Here is a 26,654-nt window from a genome sequence, read left to right on the forward strand (position 1 = left end):
TTAAAATTACCCTAGACATGATACTAGGAATATCATAATAACAATGTAAACATGATTTCTACATCATAACATCAATTAAAATCATTAAAGCACTTACTTTGATGCTTCGTACCTCTTTCTAATAACAAAATACACACGTTAGTAACTTCAAGGAAAATAATAAAACAAACAATTAAATTAAATAATTGAAATAGAGATTTGGGACCAAACCCTCAGAAATTAAACCTTTCACGTCTAGGGCGAAGGCAACTTTGAATATGGCTAGGTGTATCTAAGTCTTGCGAATGCGGAATTTTGTATGCGAAAACAAATTTTAGAAAAAGAAAGAGAGAGAGATGAAATAATCAAGAAAACTTGATGAGGATTAGTGAATGATTAAGAGAGAATTAGAGAATTAATGATTGTGAATGAAAACTGATTGTAGGTGAATGAAAACGGAGTTTTTAATACGTTATTTATAGAGAAATCAGCCAAAAAGATAAAATATCAAAACAGAGCACTTGGCGCACGCAAAACGAGATCGGCGCACGCAAAAAAGAGCTGGCGCCAGCACCAGGCTATTGGCGCCAGGCGCCAATGGCTGGCGTTTGGCGCTGATTTCAGAAATTCACGTGTTTTTGTTTTTATCATATCTTTTGATCCGGAAGTTCAAATAAGGCATATAATATGTCGCTGGAAAGAACTTAAAGTCTACTTTCCAAACCAATTAGAATCAGATTAAACTATTTTGTAGATAAAAATACATGACCAAAATAGTGGAAGGGTGTCAATTTTGGATAGAGTTTCATGTCTCATTTATATCTTTTTCGTTATAACTCGGATTTAATATTATAATATATCATTGGAAAGATAATTTCAAGATATATCCAAACATATAAAATTGGGATAAATATTATGAGGCGCGAAAATAAAATCTGAATATATTCCACTTCGTACAAAACAAGGATTCTTAAAAGGAGTAGTTTTATTCAATTTCAAACTCTTTAAAACATAATTATCAATCCTAACTCCATTAGGATTTAAAAGAACCTCCTAGAGTATTCTAAAAGACTATAATCAATCCTAATAGCTTTAGGATGATAATTAATAATAGGCCCTCCTCTAGATCATTGAGCCGCATATAAAAACCAAATCGGGCCCAGTTTAGTATTTTGGCCATAACTTCCTCGATATTCATCGGAATTGGGCTTATAATATATCGTTGGAAAGGTCTTTTCAAACCCCATCCAACTAAACCATTATTGGATCCTTATCATGGACCAACCAAACTGGATTGATTATTTTCTTAAAATAAGTTTTCAAAAACAGAGAGAAGAGAAAAGAATTAAAACTATCCGCAACACTAAACTTTCCACACTTTCGCTTCATTCGATTATGATTCGACGTGAAAGGTACTCATCACCGGGTTTGGTTTTGGGGAGACACAAAAAGGTGTCTACAGGAACACTTTCTTGTCGATACCCTTAATACTCATTATTGTTTCGAAGGCTCTTAAATGAAAGTAAGTGTTATCAGTTGCTTTGAATTTCGGGATGTCATTGGCATTGAACTTCTGCGGAAGAAGATCCTTGTCCACCGAGACCCCTTGTGAGCTAATCCCTTGAAACTTGTAGTCGATAGATAGCTTGCTCTGACTCTCTTGTATGAGGTCCATCTGTTGTTGTTTCAAAGGATCATCAATCTTGAGGGTTAGAACCTTTAACGCCTCAGTCACGGTAACCAGTTGGTTCCTAAGCTCATTGACTTCTTCTTGTGTTGCCATTATTGTCCTAGCTTTCCTCTTACGAGCGATGGGTTTGTCGAAAAGTTGGACTTGTACAAAAAGATTGTCTTTGATTAACCGTCCTTCCTTTCTTGACCACGCGCTGTAAATTAAACCATTTTTTGTTTTAATTATTTGACTCAAATCAACCTTGACTTTACGGTTTTAAAGAGGAAAAGTAAAAAAATAGGTGCATATTTTGGCAAAAAATAAGGTATATATTTTTGGGAATCAAGTATGGTATTTAATCAAATGGTTTAAATTGGAGGATTAATATCCGACTTACTCCCCTAAAAAAAAGTGACGGGAAAAACGCGCATACAAGACTCTCTCAGGCATGGTCAAAAGTGTGTATTAGTGTGTGCGTTATGTAGTGAGTGTAAGTGACATGCTTTGAATTTTGTGTAGGACCATGGGACTTAGTGCCTAGACTCAAATAATGACTTAACAAGGTATAATTGACGGTAAAGATTAACCGAATTAATTAGCAAACTGTTTAATAAGACACAAGGTGATGACTCGAGCAATAAGCTGAACTATCGTCAAAACGACAGGACTGGCGCCTCTCTTTGCAGTGTAGCGCAAGACGACAGGATTGTCGCCAGGCGCTACACTCCACAGAGTGGCGCTACAGTTCAGACTTTGGCGCCATTGCTGGAGCGTCGATCTGAAAATATTTTCGGTATTATTGTTCAACAGGGGTATACGTAAAGTTGTACTAAGTCAACTCTGATTAAACATTAGACTTTACTTACTTAAATTAATTAATTAATTAATTAATTAGGAAATGTTCTTTTAGTCATAAATTAATTTATTTAATCTTAGCACAAGTCAAACAAAAAGGTTAGGAAAAATCACATAGAGTATGCACAACAAATAATGCACAATTAGTCAAGTAGGCACAATATGATGCAATGAGTTTGCAACCTAACCATGGCTCTTGTTCTCTAAAGTTCGAGATATGGGTTAGTCAAAGAGGGTCCATGGTTAATCGACCAGATGCACCACGCGGAAGCCTAACCGTGAAGGGTTGGCGCGAGTGGATGGGACCGCGAATTTAGAAAAACTCGCTTCCATGGTTTTGGTGAATTCAACATTCTCGGATGTACCCTTTGATGCTCAGAGAGTTCAATCAGGTAGATGGAGCATGAATTCCCAGAGGGTTATGTCCATAGTTAGAACACATATAGGTTTCAGAAAAGTGAGAAAAACTCAATCAGGAAGTAGGATTGAGCAAAATTTGCTAAGAAGTGGTCGAAATTAGAACTCATATTTCTGGCTCTATATTGGAAGAACTTGGCGCCAGCAAACAGAGGCCAGTGCTACTTTTTGGCTTTAGAGCCTGGCTACAGAGGCTGACGTCTGGCGCTAATCTCAAAACGTTGGCGCTAATATCTATTCACTGACGCTAGTTCCTACATGCCTCAGCAGCTTTCTGTGCTCCATAAAATTTTCCAGTTTCGCGTAGTGTTATTTCGATCCTAGTTGTGAAAGATATTCCTCAAATTTCCTACGTATAAAAATCCAATGTTTTAACTCATTGCAGATGGTCTTTTCAATGAGATCTTTTTTATACATATGACAATCATATTAATCAAAATTACGCACATGAAATACTTAGAACTTTTCGAGTCTCATCCACTCATTCTAAATCATTGCCGAAATAAATTTCAGGAATTAAAATAGAAATCCTCCTTAGTAGAGTCGCCAAAAAACTGTAGGGAATATTTCAAGCATCACCCCAAACTTGAACCTTACTGTGATCATACACTAAAGTACGGTAGCGTCCAAAGGGAAAGAAGATAGAGCAAAAGAGTCGCCAACAAGTTTTAGGAACTTGTAAACCGTTCACAGGGTGAAGGTTACACCCCTTAACGATCCAGGAGATCGTTAACTCCAATAGGTCTTGAACCATGACTAATAGTTCGGGGATGAAGGTACAAATCCAACCTAAAAGAGATTGAACCTGCCCTAATAATAGGCCTCTACTTTATTCTGATCGTATTCATGTGCGCTTTCTGACTAACATGCAATCAATAGGATTACCCTAAACCTGTTTATCTATGTTGGTTGAATATTAATGCACAAATAAAACTATTATTGGCGATCACTTGAATTATAATCATATTAACCCTAAACAAGATTATTAATTATCTTATTAAGCGTGATTACAAGTACCAATTCCCTTTAAACATGCATAAAAGGTGTGATCAAGCAATAACAATAAAATACCAAGCAACATAATAATAATCATAAAAACAATAATAATCATAACATTCATGTTAAAGCATAATAATAGCAAGATCGCAGGCATGATACTAACAAGATTAATAACAAACCCTAGCATGTCACTAAACATCAAAGATCAAAGCTTTAGCCCTAACATGATACTAACAATCATAAATATTAGGAAGAACATAGGAAGCATCATACTTTTAATCATACTTGATATTAAAGTTACCCTAGACATGATACTAGGAAGATCTAAACGCCCTAACATAACATTAGGAATCATAATAACAACCTAAGAATGATTTCTACATCATAATAACAATAAAAACCATTAAAGCACTTACTTGGATGCCTCGTACCTCTTTCTAATAACAAAATACACACGTTAGTAACTTCAAGGAAAATAATAAAACAAACAATCAAATTAAATAATAATTGAAAGAGAGATTTGGGACCAAAACCACAGAAATTAAAACCTTTCACATCTAGGGCGAAGGCAACTTCGAATGATGCTAGGTGTATTTAGGTCTTGTGAGTGCGGAATTTTGTAAAAAGAAGGTAGGTTTAGAAAAAGAGGGAGAAACTTAGAGAGAGAGAATTAGAGAACTATAGAGTTGATGATTGTAGATGATTGAAAACGGAGTTTTTAGGAGGCTATTTATAGAGAAAATCAGCCAAAAAGATAAAAAAATTGAACCAGAGTTGTGACGCGAAAAAACGAGGTTAGCGCCAGACGCTGACATTAGCGCTAGACGCTAACGCTAGCGCTAGACGCTAATGCTGGCGTTTGGCGCTAATTAAATTTTTGACGCGTTTTCTAAAATCTGATAGAAATTAACCGTACAGGAGGATAAAATCGTATTTTCCTCAAAAACATTCTTTTATTATGATTAAAACTTTAAAAAGTCAACAAAAGTCAATTTATCAATGCTAATTGAATTAGGAATGAAAAGAACCTTCTAGAAGAATCTAGAAGACTAAAACCATTCCTAATTGCAATAGGAATGATAAATCCATATCAGGCCCTCCTCTATATCATTGGGCCTCATATAAGGCTCATATAAGGCTCAAACCGGGCCCAATTTAGGGGGTAGTTTTTTTGATAAATTTTTTTAGTGGGTAGTTATTTCCAAATACCCCTATTTAGCATGTAGTTCCTGACAATTTTTCCTTTTAGAAATTTATTTAATATCAATCGTGATTATATAAGATTGAAACTTTTTTTCAATTGATAAACATAGTTATGCAAGTTGATGTATTACATATGTGATATGTTTTCTCAAAACATACACAACTTAAAATACATAAATTGCTTCAATCCAAGAACCTTGGTATGACTCTCATACTTTGGTCATGGAAGGGGTTTAGTAAGTAAAATTCAGGAGACATTTGCACAAATATGAATTTTGCAACTTCTAAATTTTATGATAATATTCATCTCCTTACACTAAGAATCTTCTTCCGTCCTCTCGCAAGGAACTTAGAAATTTCTAATTTGTATTCCAACGTTACGTTCGATTTCTATTGAAATCTATCATCACTTGTTCTTAAAACACGTGAATCAAATAGACAAATATAGTCCATGACATGCATGATGCATCCTTTGAAAACTTCATAAGGAGCATCGCTCAAAACCTTAATTTCATCAACCTTTCTCAAAGCATTGAATCTTTAATCAGTGTGCCATGTTACATGGGATTGAAACTCCTTTCAATATAATGTCGAAACTTATAAGAATTTTATCAATATAAGCCTCTTAACCAAGTTCAAACATGTTTTGAGACCTATCTTTATAGATCTTGAATCCCAAATGTACTCATCATCCTCTTTAAGGTTTTCATACAAAATGCATTAGCCATTACTTGACTCTACAAGCAATGAATAATTGCTAGCTCTTTATACTAGACCAAGAAAACTTTATATATAGCTCCCACTAAACATCTTGTATATATAACACTTTTCTTCATTTTATGTGAACATAAAACAATTTTGATTAACTCACAAATATTAAGAACATTAACGCCATGATGCTAACTTCAATCCATTAAAGGATCTTTTATGCATCCTTAAGATTATTGGTTTTTCAAAATCATTCTGGTTGTATCATATACAAATCTTCTTTTATGAACAATTTCAAGAAAGTGTTTTGAAATCCATCTACCAAATCTCATAAGGTAGAAATCACTAGAATGTCTTTAATAGATCTTTGCAACGGGACTAATGTAAAGGTTTCATCGTAGTCATTGTCATACTATGAATTAATTGAATCCTTTAGCAAGTCTTTGCTTTGTTTAGAAAACACTTTTCTTTCTTATCTGTTTTGCTTACAATGGGTCTCACCCAATTAGGCAAATTAATCAAGTGTCATACACTTGCTTACAGACTTAGAATCTATTTCAGATTACATTGTTTTTAAACCACTTGGAGTTATAACTTGTCAAATCATCTTTATTACTTGCATAATCATCATGTTCTAAAAATAAATATTTTAAAACTCTTAGTTAATATGAAATCATATTCCTTTGGCTAAGTTTACTTATGCTAGTCATCATTGTGGGTTTTTACGTAACAATTGAAACTCATACAACAACTTTGTTTAATTTTCAATGAGAAACGACAATAGAGGATGTGCACTTAGAATGTGCCACCTTTGACACATGGTTAGTATTCCCATTACACTTAATGAGACCACGTGTTTTCATTTGTAACATGAGGTGAATTATGCTCAAATTGTTGCTTTTATTCGATTATTTCTCAAATTTCTTCAAGATTTTCGAATTAACTTTTCTTGAACTATTTCAAGGCTCTCGAACTTTTCAAGCTTCTTATACTCCCCACTTGTCTTTTGAAGAGACACATTTAGCATAGGGTGAACCAAACATAGTTTGAACCATGTTTGTTTGTTGCTTTTCTAGAACTATTTCGAAATTTACACTACTCCCACTTGACCTTTGGAAATGATATTTTTTCCATAAGGGCACCTACTTGAGCAACAAAAATTTTGTGCTAAGTATGACTTGTGTAGTAGTACCCCATGCTTTATATGGGAATTGAACGTGTATTAAACTATTTAATACACCTTTTATTCATTGTTTATTTTTTTTAGAAAGACTTTATACGAACTTTTCTTATCCATATCACATTTGAAGCCTTTTCTATATTTTTATTTGACATATGTAATTTTGTTTAGTTTTGTAGCCTTTCTTAAAAGTATATCCCCTGAATAATGGTTGGAAAATAGGGTATTTTCATCCATTATCAAAATATCCCATATAGATTGATAGATCCTTCCATAGACACTTCATAAGGTTTTCTTTCGGAGTTTGTTGTAAAACGATTTCACAACTCTTGGATTTTATCAAGGTCTTGGCTTAAATTCTCATTATTACGATCATATCACAATATTTTTAATATATTGCCAAATAAATGTCGTGACTCAAACTTTCACCATTACAATCATATTGTAGTGTATTTATTATTTTGTCAAGTTGATTCTGAACTTCATACTAGACTTTTGAACTTTTTCAAAATTTTCACGTTCTAGCTTCAACTAAGCACAAGTGATCATATCAAAAATGAAGTTTCATTGTCCGTCTCTAGCCTTTAAACTTTGGTTTTCTTACATCAGTATGTATTCGACCTTGAGTTCACATCATCATTTCTCTAAATGGTGACTTTGTCAAAAATTTTAAATTAGAATGATGTTTACATATATCAATGGATTTATAATCTAATGATATTGAAAGTCCATCCCTTTGGATCTTCCGCATGCAATGTTCATTTTTCATTCAAATTAATTGACATTTTAGAGACAATTTATATATATAGAACTGGTTTATCTATATTTATCATATAGAACTTCTAAACCTATTTAGCTTTTCAAAACACATCGTGACTCAATAAAGCATAGAATAACATTAACTCCATGATTTTTAATCTTCAATGCTTTGTCATTGTAGGGAATAATTTCAAGCCTTTAAAATCCCACTAGCTTGAACCCCACTGTGATCATACACTAAAGTACGGTGGCGTCCAAAAGGGAAGAAGATAGAGAAAAAAGAGTCGCCAACAAGTTTTTAAGGAACTTGTAAACCGTTCATAGGATGAAGGTTACACCCCTTAACGATCCAAGAGATCGTCAACTCCATAAGGTCATGAACCAAATAAGGGTTCGGGGATGAAGGTACAAATCCAACCTAAAAGAGATTGAACCTGCCCTAATAATAGGCCTCTACTTTATTCTGCTCGTATTCATGTGCGCTTTCTGATTAACACGCAATCAATAGGATTTACCCTAAACCTGTTAAATCTATGTTGGTTGAATTTAATGCACAAATAAACTATTATTGGCGATCACTTGAATTATAATCACAATTAACCCTAACAAGATTATTAAATATCTTATTAAGCGTGATTACAAGTACCAAATTCCCTTTAAACATGCATAAAATGTGTGATCAAGCAATAAAGGATAAGCATCAAGCAACATAATAATAATCATGATAATAACAATCACAAAAATAAAAATCATCATTAAAAATAATAATATTCATCATAAATTATAACAATTATAATCATAATCGTATTCATGTTAATATTAAAGCATAATAAACATAGCAAGATCCTAGGCATGATACTAACAAGATTAATAACAAACCCTAGCATGTCACTAAGCGATAAAAATCAAATCTTTAGCCCTAACATAATACTAACAATCATAAATATTAGGAAGAACATAGGAAGCATCATAGCAATCATATTTAATATTAAAATTACCCTAGACATGATACTAGGAATCATAATAACAATATAAACATGATTTCTACATCATAAATCAATAAATCAATTAAAGTACTTAATTTGATGCCTCGTACCTCTTTCTAATAACAAAATACACACGTTAGTAACTTCAAGGAAAATAATAAGCAAACAATTAAATTAAATAATTGAAAGAGATTTGGGACCAAAAACCCTCAGAAATTAAACCTTTCACTTCTAGAGCGAAGGCAACTTCGAATATGGCTAGGTCTTTCTAAATCTTGCGAATGCGGAATTTTGTATGAGAAAACCAAGTTTAGGAGGAGATGAATGAGAGAGATGAATGATTTAAAGAATTAAAAGAATGCTAATGAATGAATGATTGTTGATGAATGGTGAGAATTGATGAATCTTGATGAATCAAAACTTATTGTAGGTGCATGAAAACGGAGTTTTTAATACGATATTTATTGAGAAAATCAGCCAAAAAAGATAAATTAACAAAACAGAGTCTGACGCTCAGGAAACAGAGCTGGCGCCAACCCTGGCTAGCTGGCGCCAGGCGCCAATGGCTAGCGCCAGGCGCCAGGCCTGGTTCCAGGCGCCAAGGCCTGGGGTCAGACGCCAAGCTCGATTTTAACACGTTTTCGAAAATCCGATAAGTTTACCGTACTGGAGGATAAAATAATATAATTTCTTCGAAAATGCCATTTGATTTTGATTAAAACTCTGAAAAGTCAACAAAAGTCAACTTATCAATGCTAACTGAATTAGGAATGAAAAGAACCTTCTAGAAGAATCTAGAAGACTAAAACCATTCCTAATTTCATTAGGAATGATAAATCATATTAGACCCTCCCCTAGATCATTGGGCCGCATATAAAGCTCAAACCGGGCCCAATTTGGTAAATTGGCCATAACTTCCTCAATATTCATCGGAATTGGGCTTATAATATATCGTTGGAAAGGTCTTTGCAAGCCCCATCCAACTACACCACTATTGGACCCATATCATGGACCAACCAAACTGGATTGGATGTTTTCTTAAAATAAAGTTTTCAAAAACAGAGAGAAGAGAAAATAAATATAAACTTTCCGCAACACTAGACTTTCCACACTTTCGTTTCATTCGATTAAGATTCGACGTGAAATGTACTCATCACTGGGTTTGGTTTTGGGGAGACACAAATGGGTGTCTACAGTCATTACTAACATTGAATGGGTATGTTTTGATAATGACAAGAATAAATAACATTTATTTAATTCTAGTCAATTACTAAGTAAGGTGAAATATAGGTTCTACTTGTAAAGTTGCAACTTTTGCTTCCAGACTTTGTAGATCCTATCTACTTTTAAATTAGCAACATTTGCTTCTAAACTTGTAGATTTATTTCTCCCTTAGCCATACTTCTTCTCTTAGTTCAACCACATTCTCAATGAGAGTAAACTAAGCATGACATTGCATGTCCAAGAAGTAGTAATATGCTAAATTAATTTCTATAATATACTTCTTAAATAGGAACATTTCCAATTCTTTTACCTTCCAGCTATATGAGGTAGTTTCTAATCAATTGGAATTGGTCCATTTAATTTGAAACATTTGTTGTTCATAACAACTTTTTAGCATATAAGTAGTTTTAGGTTTCAGAATTAGCAACTTTCTTGCATTTCTTGGCCTATAACTTCTTAATGTAATCCTCATTTATTTTTAAACATTTCCCTTTGAGCCACTTAGAACATTTCTCCTAGGTTCAAAATGATACTTTGCTTAACTACTTTAAGCACATTTCATGATTTTGCTAAGTCTGTTTAATCATTTTTCATATTAGAGTTTAATTAACTATTTAACTCTATATGAAATGGATGAATAATAATGTCTTTTAATCGTAGATACTTCCAATCACTTTCTTATTTTCAATCATATTGAAGATAAGAGATTTTATTGGACTTCTATACTTGTCATTACCACCTCAAGAATATATTGATTTCCAAAAGACGAGGGAAACGGTCCCATGAAATCAATTCCCAACACATCAAATACTTCGAAATCAAGAATAGGTTGTTGAGGCATCTCATTTCGCTTGGAGATATTCCCAACTCGTTGACAACAGTCACATGAATTAACAAAACCCCATGAATACATGAAGAGATGTGGCCACCATAAACCACTTTGAAGAATCTTAGTGGCGGTTTCAGAAACACCCATATGGCCACCACTAGGATCCGAGTGGCACATCTTCAAAACACTAGGCACCTCTTCATTTGGAACACAACGCCTAAGTAAACCATGGACTCCTCTTTTGTACAATATAGGATCATCCCACACATAGTGTCTTGCCTCTCTCTTGAGCTTCTTTCGTTGATTCTTAGAATAGGAAGGTGGAAACTCTCCACATGCATGAAAGTTCACTAAGCCGGCAAACCATGGGAGCTCTTTTGCCTCAATAGCATATAAGAAGTCATCAAGCATTCTATCCTTAATTGAAGAACCATCATCATGAATTTGAGAATCCTTAAGGCGAGAGAGATGGTCCGCCACAACATTTTCTGCTCCTCTCTTATCCCTAATCTCAATATCAAAAGTTTGAACTTCAAGCACCCACCGGATCAACCTAGGGTTGGACTCTTTCTTGGTAAAAAGGTACTAGAGAGCCGCATAATCCGTGAAGACAATGATCTTGGAACACAACATATAACAACGAAGCTTCTCAAAAGCATGAACAATAGCCAAAAATTCCTTTTTCGTTGTGGTGTAGTTCCTTTGAGCAGCATTTAGAGTCTTGGACATATAATAGATCACATGGATCTTCTTTTCCACTCATTAACCCAAGACACCTCCAATTGCCGAATTTCTCGCATCACACATCAACTCAAAAGGTAAATCCCATCTTGGGGCTTGAACAATAGGAGTAGAAATTAGAGCCTTCTTCAACTTATTGAATGCTTCCAAACACTTATCATCAAATACAAACTCTGCATCCTTTTGAAGAAGATCATTAAAGGGCTTTGCAATGAGCAAGAAAACCTTGATCAATCTTCTATAAAACCCAGCATGTCCTAAGAAAGATCTCACTCCTTTCACATTGACAGGAGGTGGAAGCTTCTCAATAACCTCAATTTTTGCTTTGTCCACCTCTATCCCTTTGTGAGAAATCTTATGGCCTAGGACTATGCCTTCCTCTACCATGAAATGACACTTCTCCCAATTCAAAACCAAGTCCCCCTTCTCACACCTTGATATACATTTCTCAAGATTTTCAAGGCATGCCTCAAATGAAACACATCCTACGGAGAAATCGTCCATAACACCTCCATATCCTCCTCCAACATATCTCCAAATATACTCATCATGTATCTTTGAAATTTTGTGGGAGCATTACAAAGGCCAAACGACATTCACCTATAGCAAATATTCCATAAGGAAAAGTGAAGGTTGTTTTCTCTTGGTCATCCGGGTGGATAGGGGTTTGGAAAAATCCCGAATAACCATCAAGAAAACAATAGAACTTGTGCCTCGTTAGTCTCTCAAGCATTTGATCAATAAAAGGAAGGGGGAAGTGATCTTTCTTTGTAGATGTGTTTAGACGTCTATATTCTATACACATCCTCCATCCCATGACCGTCCTCGTCGGAATGAGCTCACCTATCTCATTCTTGACGACAGTCATGCCTCCCTTCTTTGGCATAACATGAACGGGAGAAACCCACCTAGAACTCGAGATGGGGAATATGATTCCCGCATCCAAAAGTTTGGTGATTTCCTTCTTCACTACCTCTCCCATTTGGGGATGTATCTTTCGTTGCCTCTCAATAGAAGGTAGAGCACCCTCTTAAAGGGTTATGTGATGTATACATAAAGCGGGGCTTATACCTTTGAGATCATTAATGGTATAACCTAAAGCCGATTGGTGCTTTCTCAAAACATCACACAATTCTTGAGCTTAGCGCTCACTCAAAGAGGAGCTAATAATTACGGGAAAGGTGGAGTTGGGTCCCAAGAATTCATACCTAAGGTGTGATGGAAGAGGTTTGAGCTCAACCATTGGAATACCTTTACCTTCCTTTGATTTAGCCACTTGCAATGCTTCTTGTCTAGAAATACTCATACACATTTGCTTTTCAATATCCTCAAGGCTTCCGTTGAGCACATCTTCATACAAAGTCATCTCCTTGCTAGGAGCACCTATCTTTTCCTTATTCAACAAAACATTCTCAAGAGCATCGTTAAGAGTGAGCAATTACTCATGCATGGAATACACAACATGATCAAGAGAATCAATTAACATGCAATTTTCAAAAGAAGAACTTGGATACTTCATACTATCATTCAAGTCAAATTATATCACCTCATCCCCTTTTTTGAGTGAAATTTTAGCACTCTTCACATCTATCATAGCACCCAAAGTAGCGAGGAATGGTCTTCCTAGAATGATAGGAATGCTAGCATCTTCGTCCATCTCAAGCACCACAAAATCCACCGGAATAACAAATTTCTCAACCCTCAAAGGGACATCCTCCATCTTACCCTTAGGAAACTTAACTGACCTATCGGCCAATGGCAAGGTGATGTTAGTAGGTAAGAGTTCCCCTAGCTCAAGTCTTTTGTACACCAAATATGGCACAAGGCTAACACTAGCTCCTAGGTCACATAAGGTATTCTCGATTTGCATTTTGTAAATGGCACAAGGGATGGAAAAGTATCCAGGGTCTTTTAGCTTAGGTGGCATCTTGTTCATTATAATTGCACTGCAATTCTCGGTTAAGTTCACCATCTCTACAACATCACAAGTCCTCTTACCGCTCAAAATGTCTTTGAGGAATTTTGTATAGTTGGTAATTTGGCTTACAACTTCGGTAAATGGTAGAGAAAGGTGAAGTTGCTTGAGCATGTCAATAAATCTTCCAAATTGTTCATCCAACTTGTGTCTCATGATTTTTTGTGGATGAGGAAGCTTGGGTTTCACAATTTATTTCTCCACTCTCACCTCACTAGGTTTCTCAATCTCACCCTCATGATGCACCATCTCTATCATCTTCTACCAAAACCCCTCTTTTGTGGCCTCCTTGGTCAAACTCTTTCTAGGAAAACTCTCCTCAAGAACCTTACCACTCCTTGTAACAATAGCATTGACTGGTCTCTTGGGATCTTGGCCTTAGGAAGGTAAAGGGGAAGGACTAGCTTAGTCTTTCAAAGCATTAGCAAGTTGAGAAATTTGGCTTTCAAGCATCTTATTATGAGTTATCATTTCATTAAATTTCTTATCACTTATGGCCATGTAAGTGTTCAATAACTTTGTTTGATTTTCAATGATTTCTTCAAAATTATTCCTAGAAGAAGAAGAAAATAAGATGATGATGATTGAATATAGGAATTATCATTTTGGTTCTTTGGAGCAAATCCGGGTGGGGGACCCGTTTGAGAGTTATTTTGAAAATTTCCCCTATTTTTTATTGTTTCGATTACCTCTACCTTAATTATGGTTACCATAACCTTGGTTATGATTACCATAATTTTGGTTTTGATTTTGGCTACTATAACCTTGGTTGTTATAGTTACCTCGGGAATTTTGGTTCCAATGGTTCCTATTACCACCACCTTGGTTGTAGTTGTCAAAATTGCCATGGTTGTTGTAATTCCTATTCCATTGACCTCTTTGTTTCTCAAACCTAGAATCATTATTGTTTGACACATAGTTCACATGCTCATTCACATTTCCATCTTGATCATCACAAAAATCCATACATGCATGAGGGTAATTAGAAGCATCATGATCATACGATCCACAAACATCATAAAACAAGCATCCACTAGGCATGTTACTGGAAGAGGGAGAGGGTTGAGAATTAGAAGACGTACCTCTCCCCTTAAATTGGGAGGGAAGACTTGAAACTTGGGAGGTAGCACTTTCCAACTTTTCCTTGATAGTGGACATTTCCTTCCCCAAGTTTGTCATTTGTGAGGAGAGATTGTTGATTACAATTAGATGATCAACTGAGTACACCGAAGAGCTAATCTTGCTAGTTGACTCCCTTTCTCCATCTTGCCAATCTCTATAGTATCTCATTGCATCTTCAATTATGTCTACCACTTCATCTTCCGTTTTATTCATGATGGCACCTCCGTCTCCTCCATCTAGACATGACTTCCCTTGAGGACTAAAGCCTCCATAGAATATTTGAATAATTTGGTAAGTAGGAATTCCGTGGTGAGTACATTCTATTTGATACACTTTGTATCTCTCCCATGCTTCATAGTGGCTCTCACTTGGATTTTTCTTGAAACCTTGAATCAAAGCTCTAGCCTCCGCCGTTTCTTTTGTGGATAAAAACGGGATAGAAACTCCTTGGTCACTTCGTCCCATGTCCTTAGAGAATTCGGCTTGACCACCTTGTATAGCCATTCCAAGGCACGCCCTATGAGGGAAAAGGGAAAAAGCTTAGGCGAATGAATTCTTGGGAAATTCCATTCACCTTGATAGTAATATATTGCAACATTTTTCGAACTCCTTAAGATGATTTAGTGAGATTTCATGCTTAGCCCCGCTAAATTGTTGCCTCTTTACCAAAGTGATCATTACCGGCCTTATTTCAAAATCATTTGCCGGTGTTGTAGGTGGAGCAATCCCACTCTCATATCTAAATGCACTGGGAATCCCCAATTCTTTCAACACCACCCTTGGGTTTTCTTCCATTCTTGCTTGTACTGTCCTTCTTGTTGTGGTTCTTCTTCACTTGAAGTGCTAGAACTCAAAGACCGTCTAGCAATAAAACCCTTAACCTTGCAATAGTCCTCTCAATCTTCGGATCAAATGGTACTAGTGAATGACCACGTGCTCTATGCATACAATCTCAAAAGAAATGATTAGTAGCACGGCTACAAGTGTAGCCTAAAAAAAATCTTTTTGTATTTTCAAATTAGGATGAAATAGACTCAACGACTATAACAAAGCACTAATATCATTCCGTGACAACAGTGCCATTTTGATGTTCGGAAAATGTAGGTCGTTTTCTACCCTTCCCTAGAGACAAAATAAATTTTTAAACACTCGACCAACCTAATACAAGTATATGGTAAGTTAAGCGTCAAACCCAAAGGAATGAGTAGGTGTAAGATATAGCCTAGGTCAATCTACTTCAAAGATTGTAGAAAGATATGGTTGGCACTAAGGTATCAATATAAATCAAGAAATTTAATATGCTAAACACTAGGGATATAGGTTCCACATGCAAGCTCAATGATTATGCTAATTGATGGATCACTCCATTAATTCAAACATTACAAAGGACAAACAATAGTTGCAATCAATGGAATCCAAAAGCTATCTCCTATAAGCTAAGATAGGGTTTACTATGAATGGCTAACAAGGAAAATCACAATAAAATTCAATCAATTAAAGCAATTCTCAAATCAAGGGTTCATGTCATTGAAATATGCAATGCAATCTAGATTAATCTTATAGGTTGATCACTCCTACTCTAATTAATCACATGCACAACTATGTCAACCAAATTAGTTGCAACAATTCAATCAATCAATCAAGGATCATCAACTAGTAAAAATCATCAATCAAGCATGCTTCCCCTTCTCCTAGCAACTAATCTACTCACTAATCATGGTGAGATTGAAAAACAAAACACTCTGAATCACAAACATATTCATTTCAAGTTTAATTACGAAGAAATTTAATCATTCAACAATTTCTAAAGCAAAGATTAAATTTCATCAAACATTCAAGAATTAAAGGAAATTGCTATAAAAATAAATTCAAAGGAAAGAAATCTCACAAACTTTCATTGATTTGAAGAAGAAATCCAAGATCAAGTTGAAATCAAAGATCAAATTGAAGTATAATCAAGTAATCATAAGCTTCTCTCTTTACTTTCTCTCTCTTCTATTCTGTAAAATAAGTGTCAAGTACAAATATAAGTCATCCCCCTAAAAAAGGAATAGTCAAAAGCTATAAATAGAAAATCGAGTGAAGAGGATATGGGGCCTTGGTGCGTGCGCACCACCCAAGTCGTGCCCGCGCACAGCAGGGTCTGTGCGCACGCACAGTGAGGTCTGCGCGCTCGCATCCCAGCTGTGGGGCTCGTGGCTTGCCTCCTTTTCTTGCTCGATCGATCTCTACGCTCCCGAGCATCCCTATCATCGGTGCACTCAAGGCGATGCCCACGAGAAGGGCAGCCATTTTACTTTTTAAGCACTTGAACACTTCAAACTGAAACATTGCTTCCATGGAGCTTATGCTTGCGAAGATAGCTTGAATTTCAAGTTTGGATTCCCAAACTTAGCTCCATCAACTTCCTTGAATGCGCTTGAGTTTCCTCCTTGATAATCAAACCTCGGGAAACTCAACACACCTACAAAATAAGTCAAAGAAACGAAGAAGCGAGATAAATAGCTAAGAAATGAATAAAATTATAAGAAAACAATCAAAAGCGCGCATTTCTCTAAACTTACACACAAACACGCAAAACAAGCATTATTATGTAAAAAAACGATATAAAAGACTAAAAACGAGCATAAATCTACAAAGTAAACCTAGCCTAAGAGTGCCATAAATGGCACCCATCAGCATGCCACGTGAAGCTATGATAGGTGACAGCTATGTATTGGTCCGACATGTTAGCATTTACCATGGGTAAAAGTTAGGGTTTTTACCCTAAATTTTTTACCCTTTTTATAAATAGGGATTGACCCCTCATTATGTTTACACGTTTGCGTAAATCTTATAGAGAATATTTTGAATCTTTGCCTTTGAGAACTTTAATCCCCTTCTGTGAAAGCATGCGATGCTCGTCCCCTAGTCCTCTTGTAATCAGACGTCCTAGTTTTTCCAGCAACTCTCGTACCTTCACTCGTAAGGTAAGGGTCTGTTTTCTTTATATTTTTTTCTTTGTTTCTTTTCTTTTTCAAAAATTATTTCCCAAACACACACAACACGACCTAGGTAAGCAATCAACCGATCATCGGGGATGGTTGAATCTAGAACTAGGAGTGTCGAATGCTCATTCTTGGACTACCCTTTGCGAACTTCTCTGGATCTGACTGTGTCTGTGTTTGTGCAGGACATTATGGCCAGAACATAGCACACAAGTAGGACGTATAGAACGGATGGTTCCTGGTACCATTTGGAGGGTTCCACTATCTATTTAGAGGGCTCCATTAGGGCGTATGTGGATGAGATTTCTAACCATCTGCCCAGTCTTCTTAGCACGCTAGGATCCTCGATTTTGGAGGATCTGAGGATGAATAAATGAATTCCTGTAGGCGTCGCTCGAAGTGCGCCTACGTTAAAGCATGTAGTGAATATGCTTGGCACTCATAGGAAGTGGGAATTGACACATACGATTAGGGACAAATAAAGTAGGGAGTCGCCAACAAGTTTTTAAGGAACTTGTAAACCGTTCACGGATCATAAAAAGGCAACCACGATAAGGGACAACGATAGGCAACAACGATTGACCCGTGAAGGTTACACCCCATTCATAATCCATGAGATTACTAACTCCATATGGTTCGGAACCACGAAAGGAGGATCGGGGATGATGGTACGAAGTGAGTCATGGAGTCACATTCGCCCGTATTGGCCTCTACTCGATTCTTATATTGAAAAGCATTCCTGTGATCTCAAAGGCATACAATAAAATATTCAATTCTCTCCAAACTATTATTAGGCTAAATTGGTTGAATATTAATGCAACATATAATTCTAAAATATTTGTGATCACTTGATTAAATAACAAGATTAAAAAGGAACCTAAACCGGTTGTCCAAATTATCTTATTAGGCGTGATTTTCAATTACATATTCCCTTTAAACATGCAATATAGTGATCATAAATATAATAAAATAAACATTAATATTGGAAGCAATTCAACAATAATAGAGTTAGTCAAATCAAATACAAAATAACCTAATCATGATACTAGCAATAAGAAAATAAAATAAGAGTAATTAAATTAATTAATAATTACTCACATTTCGCACGTTCCTTTAAATTGCTACATCATGAATAAACTGTTAGTAACTTCAATAAAAATAATAAAGCAAATGAAAATTAAATTAAATAAAAAGTAGAATTGATTTGGTCCAAACCCTCAGTTATTTGTACCTTTCACGCCTTGGTTTAAGGACGGAACCTCGGGTTAAGTATAGACTCCTTGGAGTGCTTAGGGGAATTATTATGGAAGAATAAGGAGGCTAGAAATTAGGTTAAAGAGGGAGAAGAGGATGATTTTTGGTGCAAGGTGAGAGAGAATGATTATTGCTGCCCCGAACTGCAGAAAGGAGGGGGGTATTTATAGGGAAAATGAGTAGAGGGAACACACGGAACCCTAAAAAGATAAAAAACCTAAAAAAGGCTACCGCGACACGGTCAGACTGTACCGTGACACGGTCAGACTCTACCGTGTCACGGGGGAAATTAGCGTGACGCGGGAAATATTTGACCTACGGGAGTAAAAACGCGTGAAGGGATTACGCGGAAAAAACACGGAGTTGTCCCGTGTCACAGCACTGGCACCGTGACACGGGAATTCCTAACGTGACACTGCAGTAATTCCCGTGTCGCGGCACAGTTCCCAGTGACGCGGGAAAGTTTTAAGCACCGTGACACGGCAGCAACCCACCGTGACACGGCAGAAAACGCCGTGACGCGGCAAAGTCCACCGTGTCACGGCATATGGCGCCGGGTCACGGTACTTATGCCAAGTCACGGGGCACTAAAAAACATGAAAATGCCCTCCAAATTACCGTGTCACGGGAATTTCTCCCGTGCCACGTCAGATCTTACCGCGTCGCGGCATTTTAGCTGTTGCGCGGTAATTCCAGTTTTTTACCCGTTTTTAAAATCATCATAACTTTTCATCCGTAACTCTGAATAAAGCATATAATATATCATTGGAAAGCTTATCAAGTCTACTTTTTAACCCAATTTGAATCAGGGCAAAATAATTTGTAGATTTTAAGATATGGCTGGTTTAGTAGAAGGGTGTCGGTTTTGGGCCGAGTTTAATGTTTTGCTCATATCTTTTTCGTTATAGCTCGGAATTGGGCTTATGATATATGGTTGGAAAGCTTATTTAAAGGGCTATCCAAAAAAATAATAATTGGATCAAAATTTTATATCCATAAAATCAGTTTCTCTCAGTTTTGCGATGTGGACACGAAAAGTGGAAAATAGGTTATGGTTTAGGGAAATGAGCTAGAAATTGGATTGGTTCATGAAATATATTGGATAGAACATGGTTTAAGCACTCCAAAGATTAAATACTCAACTCGACCAATAATGGCGGTGAAAGGTGTTCATCAACGGGTTTGGTTTTGGGGAGACATTTTTAGGTGTCTACAATTCCCAAGCCAATTGTTCTAACGTCGGATGAAAGAATGGGGGAGGACACTGCTGGCACTAGCCATCAGACCCCCGACTCGGACGAGAGCTCTGACGATGATTCTGAATTGTCATCCTCTGATAGTGCCTCCCTTGACTCGGAGGAGGCGCGTTCTAAGATGAATGCAGCACGGGATTCCCTGTCAGTTTACAAGGGCGAGGGTTGGGCAAAACCGTCTGCCTCGCGCCGATTAGAACATGCTTCCTTATTACCCGCATGTCCCTGAAGGCAAGCGGAAGGCAACAGGCTGATAACTTTGGAGAATTCATCTCTAATCATGTCATGGGACATAAATTCCTTCTTTTTATGCCGGATGTTGTGGACACAGTCGTCTGGCGAGAGAAGGCCAACTATGATGACCAATGCTTTGGCTACTATGAGGTGGCCATTCAAGCTAGTCTTCGCTTCCCTCTCCACCCGGCCTTGGAGAGAATTCTCGATGGATACCAACTGGGTATCTGTAGACACCTAAAAATGTCTCCCCAATACCCAACCCGATGATGACCAACCTTTCACCGCCATTATTGGTCGGGCTGAGAATCTAATCTTTGGAGTGCTTAAATCCATATTCAATCCCAATACATTTCATAAACCAACCCAATTCCTAGCCATTTTCCCCAAACCATAAGTTATTTTCCTCTTTTCGTGCCTTTAAACCAAAAATAATTCATTTCGTGTCCCTAAAAATCATTCATTTCGTGTCCTTTTTCAAAAAATATTTAGACCTGTTTCTTTTTGTTCCATAATCTGGGTCCAATGATTTAATAGATTAATGGGGCTTGAAAATAGCTTTCCAATGATAATATTATAATCCCAATCCGAGTTATAACGAATAATTTATGGCCAAAATACTAAATTGAGCCTAAACCGAACCTAAGCCCACCTTACCTACGACCCAATGATCATGTGGAGGGTCCAAAGGATTTATTCCCATTTCAAAACCAATTACAATTAATTAGAAGTTTCTATAAGTTTCTAAAAGATCTTAATTGTCGTGATGAAAAGATAAGATTAAAGTGTTTGAAATTGAATGAAACTCCTCTTTTAGAAAGTCCTAATTCTATTCAAATTGAAAGATGTTCAAATATAGTTAGATATGATTTTCGTGCCTCATTTTTTATCTAAATCTTATATGGTTGGATATCCCTTGAAATTACATTTTCAATGATATATTATAATATTAATTCTGAGCTATAACGCAAAAGATATAAAAGAAATACGAAACTCTAACTAAAACTGACATCGTCCCACTATTTCGGCCATATCTTTTATTATACAAACTATTTTAATCTGACTCTAATTGGGTTAGATAGTAGACTTCAATAGATTTCCAACAACATATTATTTATCTTATTTCGATTTTTAGATCAAAAGATATGATAAAAAAACCGCAAAAACTGATGCCTATCGTAAGAGTTTTATTCCGATTCGAATTTGGATTTTATCTTAATTCTTTGACCCTTCTTTTTTTCTTTATGAATAGAAATCATATCATCCCTTTTTAAGTCATCAACAAGCTTGATCACCAAATCATTCTCTCTTCTACACTAAAAATCATTCTCTTCTCTCTTTCATACTCTAAGCCTTAAACCTATATTCCTAATTACATCATTCTTTCCTAATGCAATCCACGGAGTCCATACAATATTCGAAGTTCTATACTTAAACAAAGGCGTGAAAGGTATAATTAACTGAGGGTTTGGACCAAATCAACTCTAATTTAATTTCAATGTGATTTATTATTTATTAAAACTACTAACAGTTTATTCATGATATAGTAATTCAAGGAAACCTGAAAAGTGAATAATTAATCACTTAATTACTCTTATTTTTATTCTTGTTCCTAGTATCATGATTAGTTTATTATGATTTGATTTGACTAAAAATTTATTGTTGCTTCCAATATTAATGTTGAATTTTACTATATTTGTTAATCACTATATTGCACGTTTCAAGGGAATATGTAATCGAAAATCACGCCTAATATGATAATTTGGACGGCCGGTTTAGATAAATTTTTAAACTTATTTAATCAAGTGATCACGATATTTTTATAATTTTTTGTTGCATTAATATTCAACCAATTTAGCCTAATGTTAGTTTGGAGCAAATTGAATCTTTGTTTGCATGCCTTTGAAATTGCAACAATCACTTTTCACTATAAGAATTGAGTAGAGGACAATTTGGCAAATGTGACTCCATGACTCACTTTGTACCATCATCCCCGATCCTCATTTCGTGGTTCCAAACCATATGGAGTTAGTAATTTCATGGATTATGAATGGGGTGTAACCTTCACGGGTCAACCGTTGTCCCTTTATCGTGGTTTCACACCATATGGTGAACGGTTTATAAGGTCCTGAAAAATTGTTAGAGGCTTCCTACTTTCCTTGTCACTAATTGTATATGTCAATTCCCACTTCCTAAGATTGTGAAGCATATTCACAACATGCTTACGTAGGCGCAATTCAAATAACGCCTACAGTATCTGGAAACTAGCCCCCAAATCTTGGGTCAACATCATGGGCTACGTTGCTGCCTGTGAAATTCCGGAGGTAGATCCCAACTTTAAGGCATTCGCCCATGCACTACCTAAGCAAAGCCTCCCAATTAAGCAGAGCCGGATGGTACACCCTTACAAGCCATAAGGGTTATATGATGGCTGTCGGGAAAGAGTCTAAATGGAAGGACTGGAGAAAGAAGTTTTACATAGTCTCCTCTCCTGACCGAATGCTCAACAAGAAATACGACCAGTGGAACAAAACCTTCCCCTTTTATCTGGGAAAAGTTCCCTGCCGCCTGTCCCAAGGCAGGCGAGGGAGCAAATTCTAGATCGAGGCCTATTCTATGTGGTCGTTCGAACCAACGAGGAAACGGGGGAGAAGGAGGTCGCCCCCCAAAGCTATATTCCCCGCCATGAATAGCTTTCCGAGGGGACATATCTGGCCGCTTGCGGCCTAAGTACTGAAAGGCCAAGAGCTAGCTGGTCATTTGGTCTTTAACACTTATTTGAACTTGACTTTTACTTGTTTGTTTCTAACTCTTGTTTTCTTGTGCAGACAAAGAAATGGAGAAACTTTAGGCCTTGAAGAAGCTGGTTATGCACTCTGCAACATACTACCGTTCGTCTATTTTGGGCAAACAGACAAACGAGGAGCTAGAAAAAGGAAGAATTCCTAAGGTGAGGGATTTTTCAACTTGAATTAGATAGAAATTTCTTGAGATCGCATGCTTTATAACTTGAGTATTTTGTGCAGGGCGGTTCTTCCAAAGCCTCTCCTTATGTACAGCCGGACCCGAAACTTTAGAAGAAGTCAGGTAGTGATGTTGGCATTTCTAGCAAGCCTAGGAAACACATCGCTTATAAGCCAAAGAAGGTGAAAGACGACCCTACCCCTACAACTGGTAGGACACCCATCAAGTCGGATGCCCCAAGGGTATCGAAGAGTATCAAGCCACTCGAGATTGTTGGTTGATGTGTCTATTTTATATTGTATTTTACCCCCGTCCCTTGGTCATAATTAGTAGTGTTTTTGGCTCTTTAGAGCCACTTTTATTACTAATTGGTGTTTTCTAGTGTTTTCGTAGATTTGGTTGACTTTTGCAGGGATTTATGCTTTTGGAGTATTTTCCCGAGATATTTAGGAGCAATCACGAGCACTGGAGAAGCACGACCAGATTTTATAGCCCAGGGCCGGTTGGAGCCATCGAACCGGTGATTAAGGGCTCGGTAGAGGTGATACCGGGGCGTTTGGACCGAGTATTCAAGACCCAAAGAGGAAACCCAGATTGGCCCGAAGAATTGGAGCCCAATCGAAGTCCAAATATTGGCCCAAATGATCCGCCCGGCCAAAAAGGCTGGCGCCCGGAGGCGCGCCCGGCCGGGCGGGAGGAGCGCCCGGTGACGCGCCCGGCCGGGCGCGAGATAGCTATTAAAGATAAAAAGGCGCGCCCGATCGGGCGGTGCCTCGCCCGATCGGGCGCGTGTTTATTTAGGAGACAATTAGAGTCGTATTAATTTGTTTTAGTTTAGGATTTTTGTACGGAGTATAAATACTCCTTCGGAATACGATTTTAGGACGACTTCTTCTTCTCTTAATCCTTTCTCTTAGAGTTTCTCTTTCTAGTTAGTTTTCTCTCTCTAACCCTTTGTTATTATTTTCTTTAGTTAATTTCAGATTTATTTTGGTAACGATTTCTCTTCCCTTAATCTTAGTTATTTATTTTATTCCTTTGATCATGATTTATTTTATTGCTTTGCTTAGTTTATATTTAATTATGTGTGAGTAGTTTAATTTCTAGGGTTTGTGGGGATCCATAAATAATATGAAGGGGTAAATTATTGTTGTTATTTATCAATGCTAGATTAATTTCCTATTGATTGATTTAATGCTCTGTGACTAGATTAGGCCTATCTTTTATGCATGAGTTTGACAATATTGATTCAAGAATTGAGAGATGAGAATTAATGTTTAGGTCTAGTTTCAATAGGCAAGTTAATTTATAAATGGTTAAGTCAAGATTCGAGAGATGAGATTTAATACCGGTAATTTAATTGTGTGATTGTAATAAGTAGCGAGAGCCCTTTACAATCTGGTTAATTGATGCATTGATGATTGACTATTATTGATTGTTGGTATTGCATGATGATTTCTTATTGGATTGTTTTAATGTTTTACAATTGCGGCTTGTAAAAGTATAGCAATATTAAATTGATGAATCGAGCAGATGTTAATTTGATATTAAAGGCTATTTTCAATAAGAACTTAGATCTAGTAAATTGCGAGAGCCTGTTAGATCTATGTTGGTTAATAAATTGCGAGAGCCTGTTAATCATGTCATTTATGCAATGTCAATGATTGATTACCCTATTTTGCCCCGGAATATTATTTATTGGTGAACCTATCCCCTAGATCCTTTTATATATTATTTTCTCCCTTTTCCTACTCTTTTTAGTTTAGTTTCATATTCAACTTTTAATATTGGTTACTTAAATAATTTAGATTATAATATTTAATTAGGAGTAAAAAGACTTGTTTCCCTGTGGAGATCGACCCTACTTCCCTATCTACTTTAGTTAGTGAATTAGGTAATTATTTTTGATTAGGGGATACGACTTTACCCTGTCATTGGTAGCTCAGCAGAGGGTAGGAGCAAGGCTGCCCCAGTGCAGGTGGCAGAAGGTATAACAGCCTTTTACCCTTTACCCTATCCTTATAAGGTAAAGTTCAATAAACAGTCGTCTAGCATCTTAGAAGATACTAGATGATTCAGCCAGATTTACAACATTTTTTTACAAAGTGTTGATTATGCAGGTGTTCCCTAGAGGCCGGATGTCTAACAATTGGCCAAAAAGATGTTGAGGAAGCTTGAGTTTGAAGAGAAGACGACTGTCAGAGGAGTCGGCTACCTCAATCTGGACGTCATTCTTGCACTTCTTTGTGAGGTACAAAAACTTGTAAAATATTTCTCATTTTCAATAATGCATATGGTCGTTTGGTTCTAACTATTTCCCATTTTTAGCCAAATACAGGTCATGTTGCATGTGAACGGTCTCAAAAGGTTGTTTAATGAGAAGTCTACAAAGGTAAAGGCTGCGAAGGCTCGGGCCTCTTCCTTATTAGATACTGCCATTTTTAAGATTGCTCAAAACAAGCTTCTAACACTTGATATGATGTTTTCTCAAGCGGCAGTAAATCTGCAGGTCAAGCAAGACTTGGATGCAATGAGGGGGCGGATAACTAAGCTCTAGAATAAGGTCAATAGCCTCAAGGCCAAGCTGGATCCCCTTGAGGAGGCGAACAAGAAAGCGGGCCGACTACAGGGGCAAGTGGACAAACTTAAGGGTCGGCTTCAGAACCAGGAGACCCATCTTAGGAAAAAAATACAAGTCTTGGGCTAAGGAGGAGAAGAAGGCCCTTGTCAAACAAATGATAGAGGACCATGACTCCTTCATGCGGTTGAATTGGGAATCAATCCAGCCAGACTCTGACTACAAAACTTGGAAAGACAAGTTTGACGTAGCCAATGATGAGTTTTATGCCTAGCTCTTGAAGCAAGCTGAGGAGGAGGCGGAAAGAATCTGAGGTTTCTGACTCCACAGATGAGTCATCCTCGGGGGATGATGATGATCATAAGGAGGAGGATAAAGAAAATGATGAACGCCCGCAAGGGAACAACAAGGAGGATGCGGCTGTTAATACTGAATACCTCTCTCCTGATACTTAAGATTTTATGTTTCTTTTTGCGGCCGAATGGCCATGGTACTTAATATGTCGGCCTACGTGTCGAATATTTATGTATCTTTACCGACCAAGGGGTCATGAAATCAACAATTTCTACCGGTTGCACCGGTAAACTTTTACAGTCTTTTGTAGGGACGGCTGGTTTATTAATGAATCATCCGGTTATATGGCCGGTTTTTATCTGATGAGTGTCATTTATGGCACTCATAGGGTAGTCTTTTAGGATGATTTCATCCCTTTTTCATGCTTTCTTATCTTATTTT

At 36.8% G+C, this 26,654-nt stretch overlaps 1 non-coding gene across 1 annotated transcript; it reads left to right on the forward strand.

Moving 5' to 3' along the window:
- Positions 1-14,950: 14,950 nt before the first annotated feature.
- On the forward strand, positions 14,951-15,056 carry LOC145633575 (small nucleolar RNA R71). The gene has a single exon (XR_014112886.1). It is a non-coding gene; the product is annotated as a small nucleolar RNA R71 (small nucleolar RNA).
- The last annotated feature ends 11,598 nt before the right edge of the window (positions 15,057-26,654 follow it).

The sequence above is a fragment of the Chenopodium album genome, chromosome 5, assembly GCF_948465745.1.
Source record: "Chenopodium album chromosome 5, dcCheAlbu1.1, whole genome shotgun sequence".
Taxonomy (NCBI): domain Eukaryota; kingdom Viridiplantae; phylum Streptophyta; class Magnoliopsida; order Caryophyllales; family Amaranthaceae; genus Chenopodium; species Chenopodium album.